This window comes from Nerophis lumbriciformis, linkage group LG05 (assembly GCF_033978685.3).
Source record: "Nerophis lumbriciformis linkage group LG05, RoL_Nlum_v2.1, whole genome shotgun sequence".
Classification (NCBI taxonomy): Eukaryota; Metazoa; Chordata; class Actinopteri; order Syngnathiformes; family Syngnathidae; genus Nerophis; species Nerophis lumbriciformis.
Genome location: NC_084552.2, coordinates 32,494,751 through 32,502,832, shown reverse-complemented (window position 1 = coordinate 32,502,832; position 8,082 = coordinate 32,494,751). Strand labels below are relative to the sequence as shown.

General features: G+C 39.6%; 2 protein-coding genes across 2 annotated transcripts in view; one reads left to right on the top strand and one right to left on the bottom strand.

Annotated features, from left to right (window-relative positions):
- The window catches only part of LOC133606641 (uncharacterized), a 43,287-nt gene extending 35,621 nt beyond the window's left edge, over positions 1-7,666 (bottom strand). The window contains exon 1 of the mRNA XM_061960786.1: positions 7,526-7,666. The gene's annotated coding sequence lies outside the window, so the exon portion shown is untranslated. The remainder of the gene's footprint in view (positions 1-7,525) is intronic.
- LOC133606642 (type II inositol 3,4-bisphosphate 4-phosphatase-like) overlaps positions 7,665-8,082 on the top strand; it is a 30,457-nt gene continuing 30,039 nt past the window's right edge. Inside the window, exon 1 of the mRNA XM_061960794.1 lies at positions 7,665-7,692. The gene's annotated coding sequence lies outside the window, so the exon portion shown is untranslated. The remainder of the gene's footprint in view (positions 7,693-8,082) is intronic.

Below are 8,082 nucleotides of genomic sequence, written 5' to 3'. Positions count from 1 at the left end.
GACATAAGTAAAGGAAATTGAATGAGGTCAAACGAGGCATAATGATGCAATATGTACATACAGCTAGCTTAAATAGCATCGATTATCTTGCAGTCATGCACTGACCAAATATGCCTGATTAGCACTCCATAACAAGTCAATAATATCAACAAAGTTCACCTTTGTGCATTCACGCACAGCATAAAACGTTTGCTGGACAAAACGAGACAAAAAAGGAGTGGCATAAAACACGTCTTTCTGTGGCAGCTTCGGAAAAATGTAAACAAACTACGATGAGTTCAAGGATCGCTGAAACGGTGCTTGCCAAATACTCATCAGTGAAGCATGTTTAATATAAACAGTGGGATTTCTAACAATTAGGAAGGGTTGTGTCATGTTTGTTCTCCTACAGGAACCATATTAAAACAAAAAAAAATATATATTTTTTCATCTTTTTCCATTTTCACACATCTCTGAAAGAGGTCCAGGGAGCCGCCAGGGCAGGAATCGGCAGCATTTAACTCCGATCGGAACAAATTCACTCGTGGATGATAGGTATCGCAATCGGCAGCATATAATATTCTGACTGGAACAAAGTTGGGGTGGGTGCACTTGAATTTCCTTTGGGATCAATGAAGCATCAATATCTACTAATGTTCACTTTTTTGTTTGCATTTGTTTAGGACAGGTGTGTCAAACTCATTTTAGATCGGGGGCCACATGGAGAAAAATCTACTCCCAAGTGGGCCGGACTGGTAAAATGACGGCACAATAACTTAAAAATAAAGACAACTTCAGATTGTTTCTTTGTTTAAAAATAGACCAAGCACAATTCTGAAAATGTACAAATCATAATGTTGTTGTTTTGTTTTTTTAAACTTACATGTGCCGGTTAATAGTATTCTATCTTTATATTTGTCGTTATTTACACTTTCTGAATAAATTATGTGATAATGTTCATCAGTCAACTCATTGGTGTTCATTTTCAATCTATCAAGATTTAAAAAATTATACCAAAATCAAATTACAGTGTGTTATTCATGTAGTTTCAATCATTTTCCTCGACTGATGCAATAACATCATGTGATTTATATTGTACACATGTAGCATCATCTACAAAGATACAAATAATTGCTATTGCGACATCCAGTGGACACATTTAGAATAGCTGTTCCTTTCATTAAAAAAATTCAGGTTAATTTTTTTCGATTTAGCAAACTCATCCCACGGGCTGGATAAAACCTGTACGTGGGCCGGATCCGGCCCTCGGGCCGTACGTTTGACACCCCTGGTTTAGGTGTTGAAAAGTAAGGGCCCCACTTCTGGTATATAATTAGCTAGTAATCCTGAAGCAACCACCCCCCCACTCCTGAAAAGAAAAAAATGTGACAGTGTGTTAAAAGCAACACATCGGGGCGAGCAGCTGTTAATATTATCAACACCAATTCCCAGCATCACACCTGTAGGGCGTCAGAGGAAGTGCTGAAAAATGAGAAGTCGGCGGCAGGCTGGGTGCAGGAGACTTCTCTAGACATTTTATTATCATTATTGTTGTCATGATCACCGTTATATAAAGGAGGCAAGCCAGCACATTTGCGGAGGTAGAATGTTTGAACCTGTCGACATGGCAACAGTGGTAAAACCCCAACAACAGTAAAAGCAACAACACCGAACCCAAGAATTTTAGGAAGAAATGCGTTGTGACACAGCTGGCCTTTTGAGTCTGGATTCTGGCTTGTCTCTGCGGTTACCATGGCAACAAGGACAGACGTCACTTTCCAGAACATGGCCTTTTACAGTACCACTATTTTTTTTTTCATGTGGACACCAGATTTTGTGAATGAAATGAAAAGCACATGACAACAAGTTAGTGTATGGGCAGACAATTGTCTAACTCACAGGTGTCAAACTTAAGGCCCAGGGGCCAGATCTGGCTCAACACATGATTTTATGTGGCCCACAAAAGCCTGGTACTAATTTGTGTCCTTTCTGACAAATTTAATTCAACATTCTATTTTGACAGAAGAATATATATGTACTACCAGAAATTTAATTAATTTTAAACTTGATCTAATAGTACTTCCCAAACCTTTTACTTTTGTTAAAATCGAAATAAGTACAGTACTTAAATATCAGCGAGGTTCATGATTTTAAAGAAAGTTATCCATCAAATTGTGCACTGTAAAAACATTTTTTATGGTAAAAAAAAAAAAAAACGGTAGGTCAGTCGCCAAAATTTTACCTTAACTAAAAACAAAACTGTGGTATCATTTTTTCCTTTTTCAGAAATACGCCGTTAAGAACAACAACTTATAGTGCAGTGCTACGTTTTTTCCATTTATATACTGTAACAAGAAACAGTACATTTAACGGTAAAATTTTGACAACGGAGCTGTTAGTTTTTTTTACTGTAAAATCTACAGATTTGTTTGTGTACCTAAAAAACCCAGTGGCCTTATGGTTAGAGTGTCCGCCCTGAGGTCGTGAGTTCAAACCCCGGCCGAGTCATACCAAAGACAATAAAAATGGGACCCATTACCTCCCTGCTTGGCACTTAGCATCAAGGGTTGGAATTGGGGGTTAAATCACCAAAATGATTCCTGGGCACGGCCGCCGCTGCTGCTCACTGCTCTCCTCACCTCCCAGGGGGTGATCAAGGGTGATGGGTCAAATGCAGAGGATCATTTCACCACTCCTAGTGTGTGTGTGGCAATCATTACTTTAATCTTTTAATTTTTTAAATTATAATTATCAAATAGTTGTGTAGTAATATCATGAGGCAATTTAAAATGACATATTATTCACTGTTACAAGCGGCCCTCTGAGGGCAGCCATAACCGCCATGTGGCCCTCAATTAAAACGAGTTTTGACACCCCTGGTCTAAATTAACATGACAATCTCAGAAAAGGTCAAAGGTCAACACTGTGAGTTGTCCCTTAAAATGTATTTATTTTTTTAAATTGCATTTTTCAAACTGGAAAACGTTATCCATCAAATTGTGCCCTGTAAAACATTTTTTATGGTAAAAAAAAAAACAGTAGGTCAGTCGCCAAAATTTTACCTTAAATAAAAACAAAACTGTGGTTTGGTTTTTCCATTTACAGAAATACGCCGTTAAGAACAACAACTCATAGTACAGTGCTACGGTTTTTCCATTTATATACTGTAACAAGAAACAGTACATTTAACGGTAAAATTTTGACAACGGAGCTGTTAGTTTTTTTACTGTAAAATCTACAGATCTTTTAGTGTACCTAAAATTTTTTATATATCAAATAGTTGTGTCGTAATACCATGAGGCAATTTAAAATGACATATTATTCACCGTTACAAGTGGCCCTCTGAGGCAGCCATAACTGCCATGTGGCCCTCAATGGGACGGTATAGCTCGGTTGGTAGAGTGGCCGTGCCAGCAACTTGAGGGTTCCAGGTTTAATCCCCGCTTCTGCAATCCTAGTCACTGCCGTTGTGTCCTTGGGCAAGACACTTCACCCACCTGCTCCAAGTGTCACCCACACTGGTTTAAATGTAACTTAGATCAGTGTTTTTCAACTAGTGTGCCGTGGGAGATCATCTAGTTTCACTTATTTGGGTTAAAAATATTTTTTGCAAACCAGTAATTATAGTCTGCACATTATATGTTGTTGTTGAGTGTCGGTGCTGTCTAGAGCTCGGCAGAGTAACCGTGTAATACTCTTCCATATCAGTAGGTGGCAGCCGGTAGCTAATTGCGTTGTAGATGTCGGGAACAGCAGGAGGCAGCGTGCAGGTAAAAAGGTGTCTAATGCTTAAACCAAAAATAAACAAAAGGTGAGTGCCCCTAAGAAAAGGCATTGAAGCTTAGGGAAGTTGCAGGAGAAAACTAAAACTGAACTGGCTACAAAGTAAACAAAAACAGAATGCTGGACGACAGCAAAGACTTACTGTGGAGCAAAGACGGCGTCCACAAAGTACATCCGAACATGACATGACAATCAACAATGTCCCCACAGAGAAGGATAAAAACAACTGAAATATTCTTGATTGCTAAAACAAAGCAGGTGTGGGGAATAGCGGTCAAGGAAGACATGAAACTGCTACAGGAAAATACCAAAAAAAGAGAAAAAGCCACCAAATTAGGAGCGCAAGACAAGAACTAAAACACTACACACAGGAAAACAGCAAAAAACTCAAAATAAGTCAGGGCGTGATGTGACAGGTGGTGACAGTACACCTACTTTGAGACAAGAGCAACATTGATGCACACTTGGTTATGGTTTAAAGTCATACCCAACAATTGACTTTAAACTTTTTACTGTCAACTGTGTTTCGTTTTTTAATGATTTCTGCTGGTGGTGTGCCTCCGAATTTTTTCAACGCAAAAAATGTGCCTTGGCTCAAAAAAGGTTGAAAAACACCTTGACTTAGATAATGGGTCAGGGTTTGAGTCACTAGGCAAGGCAAGGCAAGGCAACTTTATTTGTATAGCACTTTTCATATAACAAGGCAGACTCAAAGTGCTTCACAGACAACAAAGTGAAATGAAAGAAAATAAAAGCAAAATTAAAATGTAGACAATAAAAATAAAAACAGTGCGGACGTTAAAAGTTAAAAGATTAAAAGATTTAGCTGAAAGCTAAGGTGAACATAAAAGTTTTCAGTCTAGTTTTAAAAGTAGTCAGAGTTGGGGAAAGTCTGACATCTTCAGGAAGTTTATTCCAGCTATTTGTTGCATAGTGACTGAATGATGCTCTCCCTTGATTTGAGTTTACTCTGGGAACCGCTAACAGATTGGTCTCAGAAGATCTTACTGATCTAGAGGGTTTATATAGTGGGAGCAGATCAGTGATATACTTCGGCCCTAAGACCATGTAGTGATTTACAGGTAAAAGCCAGTAAATTAGAATATTTTGAAAAACTTGATTTATTTCAGTAATTGCATTCAAAAGATGTAACTTGTACATTATATTTATTCATTGCACACAGACTGATGCATTCAAATGTTTATTTCATTTAATTTTGATGATTTGAAGTGGCAACAAATGATAATCCAAAATTCCGTGTGTCACAAAATTAGAATATTACTTAAGGCTAATACAAAAAAGGGATTTTTAGAAATGTTGGCCAACTGAAAAGTATGAAAATGAAAAATATGAGCATGTACAATACTCAATACTTGGTTGGAGCTCCTTTTGCCTCAATTACTGCGTTAATGCGGCGTGGCATGGAGTCGATGAGTTTCTGGCACTGCTCAGGTGTTATGAGAGCCCAGGTTGCTCTGATAGTGGCCTTCAACTCTTCTGCGTTTTTGGGTCTGGCATTCTGCATCTTCCTTTTCACAATACCCCACAGATTTTCTATGGGGCTAAGGTCAGGGGAGTTGGTGGGCCAATTTAGAACAGAAATACCATGGTCCGTAAACCAGGTACGGGTAGATTTTGCGCTGTGTGCAGGCGCCAAGTCCTGTTGGAACTTGAAATCTCCATCTCCATAGAGCAGGTCAGCAGCAGGAAGCATGAAGTGCTCTAAAACTTGCTGGTAGACGGCTGCGTTGACCCTGGATCTCAGGAAACAGAGTGGACCGACACCAGCAGATGACATGGCACCCCAAACCATCACTGATGGTGGAAACTTTACACTAGACTTCAGGCAACGTGGATCCTGTGCCTCTCCTGTCTTCCTCCAGACTCTGGGACCTCGATTTCCAAAGGAAATGCAAAATTTGCATGGTTGGGTGATGGTTTGGGGTGCCATGTCATCTGCTGGTGTCGGTCCACTCTGTTTCCTGAGATCCAGGGTCAACGCAGCCGTCTACCAGCAAGTTTTAGAGCACTTCATGCTTCCTGCTGCTGACCTGCTCTATGGAGATGGAGATTTCAAGTTCCAACAGGACTTGGCGCCTGCACACAGCGCAAGATCTACCCGTGCCTGGTTTACGGACCATGGTATTTCTGTTCTAAATTGGCCCGCCAACTCCCCTGACCTTAGCCCCATAGAAAATCTGTGGGGTATTGTGAAAAGGAAGATGCAGAATGCCAGACCCAAAAACGCAGAAGAGTTGAAGGCCACTATCAGAGCAACCTGGGCTCTCATAACACCTGAGCAGTGCCAGAAACTCATCGACTCCATGCCACGCCGCATTAACGCAGTAATTGAGGCAAAAGGAGCTCCAACCAAGTATTGAGTATTGTACATGCTCATATTTTTCATTTTCATACTTTTCAGTTGGCCAACATTTCTAAAAATCCCTTTTTTGTATTAGCCTTAAGTAATATTCTAATTTTGTGACACACGGAATTTTGGATTTTCATTTGTTGCCACTTCAAATCATCAAAATTAAATGAAATAAACATTTGAATGCATCAGTCTGTGTGCAATGAATAAATATAATGTACAAGTTACACCTTTTGAATGCAATTACTGAAATAAATCAAGTTTTTTAAAATATTCTAATTTACTGGCTTTTACCTGTATATGTGAGCAAGAGGATTTTGAAATCAATTCTCTGATGTACAGGGAGCCAATGTAAGGATTTAAGAATTGGTATAATGTGCTCACATTTTTTGGTTTTTGTTAGAACTCTAGCAGCAGCGTTCTGAACAAGCTGTACCTGCCTGACAGTTTTTTGGGGGAAGACCTGCATGGACACCATTACAATAGTCTAGCCTACTGGTAATAAAGGAATGTACAAGTTTTTCCAAGTCTTGAGCTGACATGAGCCCTCTAAGTCTTGTTACGTTTTTGAGGTGATAGTAGGCCGATTTTGTTACTGATTTGATGTGACTGTCGAAATGTAAATCAGAATCTAAAATAACCCCAAGATTTCTGGCTTTATTTGAGGTTTTCAGGGACAGTGATTGAAGAGAAAAGCGCTATATAAATATAATTGACTTCACTTCACTCAATTAAAACAAGTTTGACATCCCTGGTCTAACTTAACATGACAATCTCAGAAAAGGTCAAACGGTGAAGACTGTGAGGTGTCCCTAAATTGTTTACACTTTTTTTTTTTGAATAGCATTTTTCAAACTGGAAAACGTTATGCATTAAAACAAACATAATTTAGTGCTGCAAATTATTTGAATTTGAAAATAAAATATTCAAATTATGTCAGTTTTAAAAAAAAGACACATTTGCATTGCAATGACATTGAATTGGTAACAAAATGATTATGACTGATGATATTTTGCACTTAAAAAATAGTATAACCAAAGAAAAACAACAAACGTGACAACAGCAGGAATAACAGAACAAGTACACACCAATCGACTCATATGCAGCTTACTCATTATTTGCAGACATCAATGATATATACAAGCAAATTGTCGGATAACGTGGCCGATGTTTAGAGGGGTTATAGACCGTGTGGTGTACGCTTACGGGAATGTTATTGAACGCACATTAATGAGCAGTCTGGTGTCAGCGTTCAGCAGCCTGCTAAGTCCGCCAAGACAACTCAATGCGGCTCCGCTGAGACGCGCTAAAAAAAAAAGGAGGAAGCCGCCGCTAAAGAACTCACACGGACGCACACCCACAGAAACATGCGGTGAAATGAACGCAACTCACCACTGCGACTCGATCCACGGGCGTGACACACTCCACGCGGAACTCCGTAGAAAAAGGGGACCAATTCCTCTGCAAAAACGTGGAGGACTCAGTAGCTTTTTAGTGCATCTTTGCAGCTCACAGGCCAGCAGCACGGCTGGCACTACTGCGCATGCGTGATCGCTCAGGTAGAGAACACACACACACACTTACTGTACAACATATGTAAAACTGGTTTACCAAATTAACTCTTGAAAAATGTGTGTGTGTGGGGAAAAGATAAGACTGAAGAGAGCCCCACCCATAGCCTGCAACTACCCACTCAAACACACTTTCTGTACATTTAAATGACATGTTCATCTTCCCAAGATTTATACAAGCTTTCAACAATTGTGTGCAGAGTGTATCTTTAATTGGCTGGCCTCCAGCCTGGTCCACTGGGACATGCACCAACAAGACAAATAAGTTGTGTATGTGTGTGTGTGTCTGTTGTGTAGTGTTGCCTGGCAAGTAATCGCTTTTGTTTGGAAAGTGCCACAAGCAAAGACACAAACTCATTAAAATTTGGTGTTCACGCC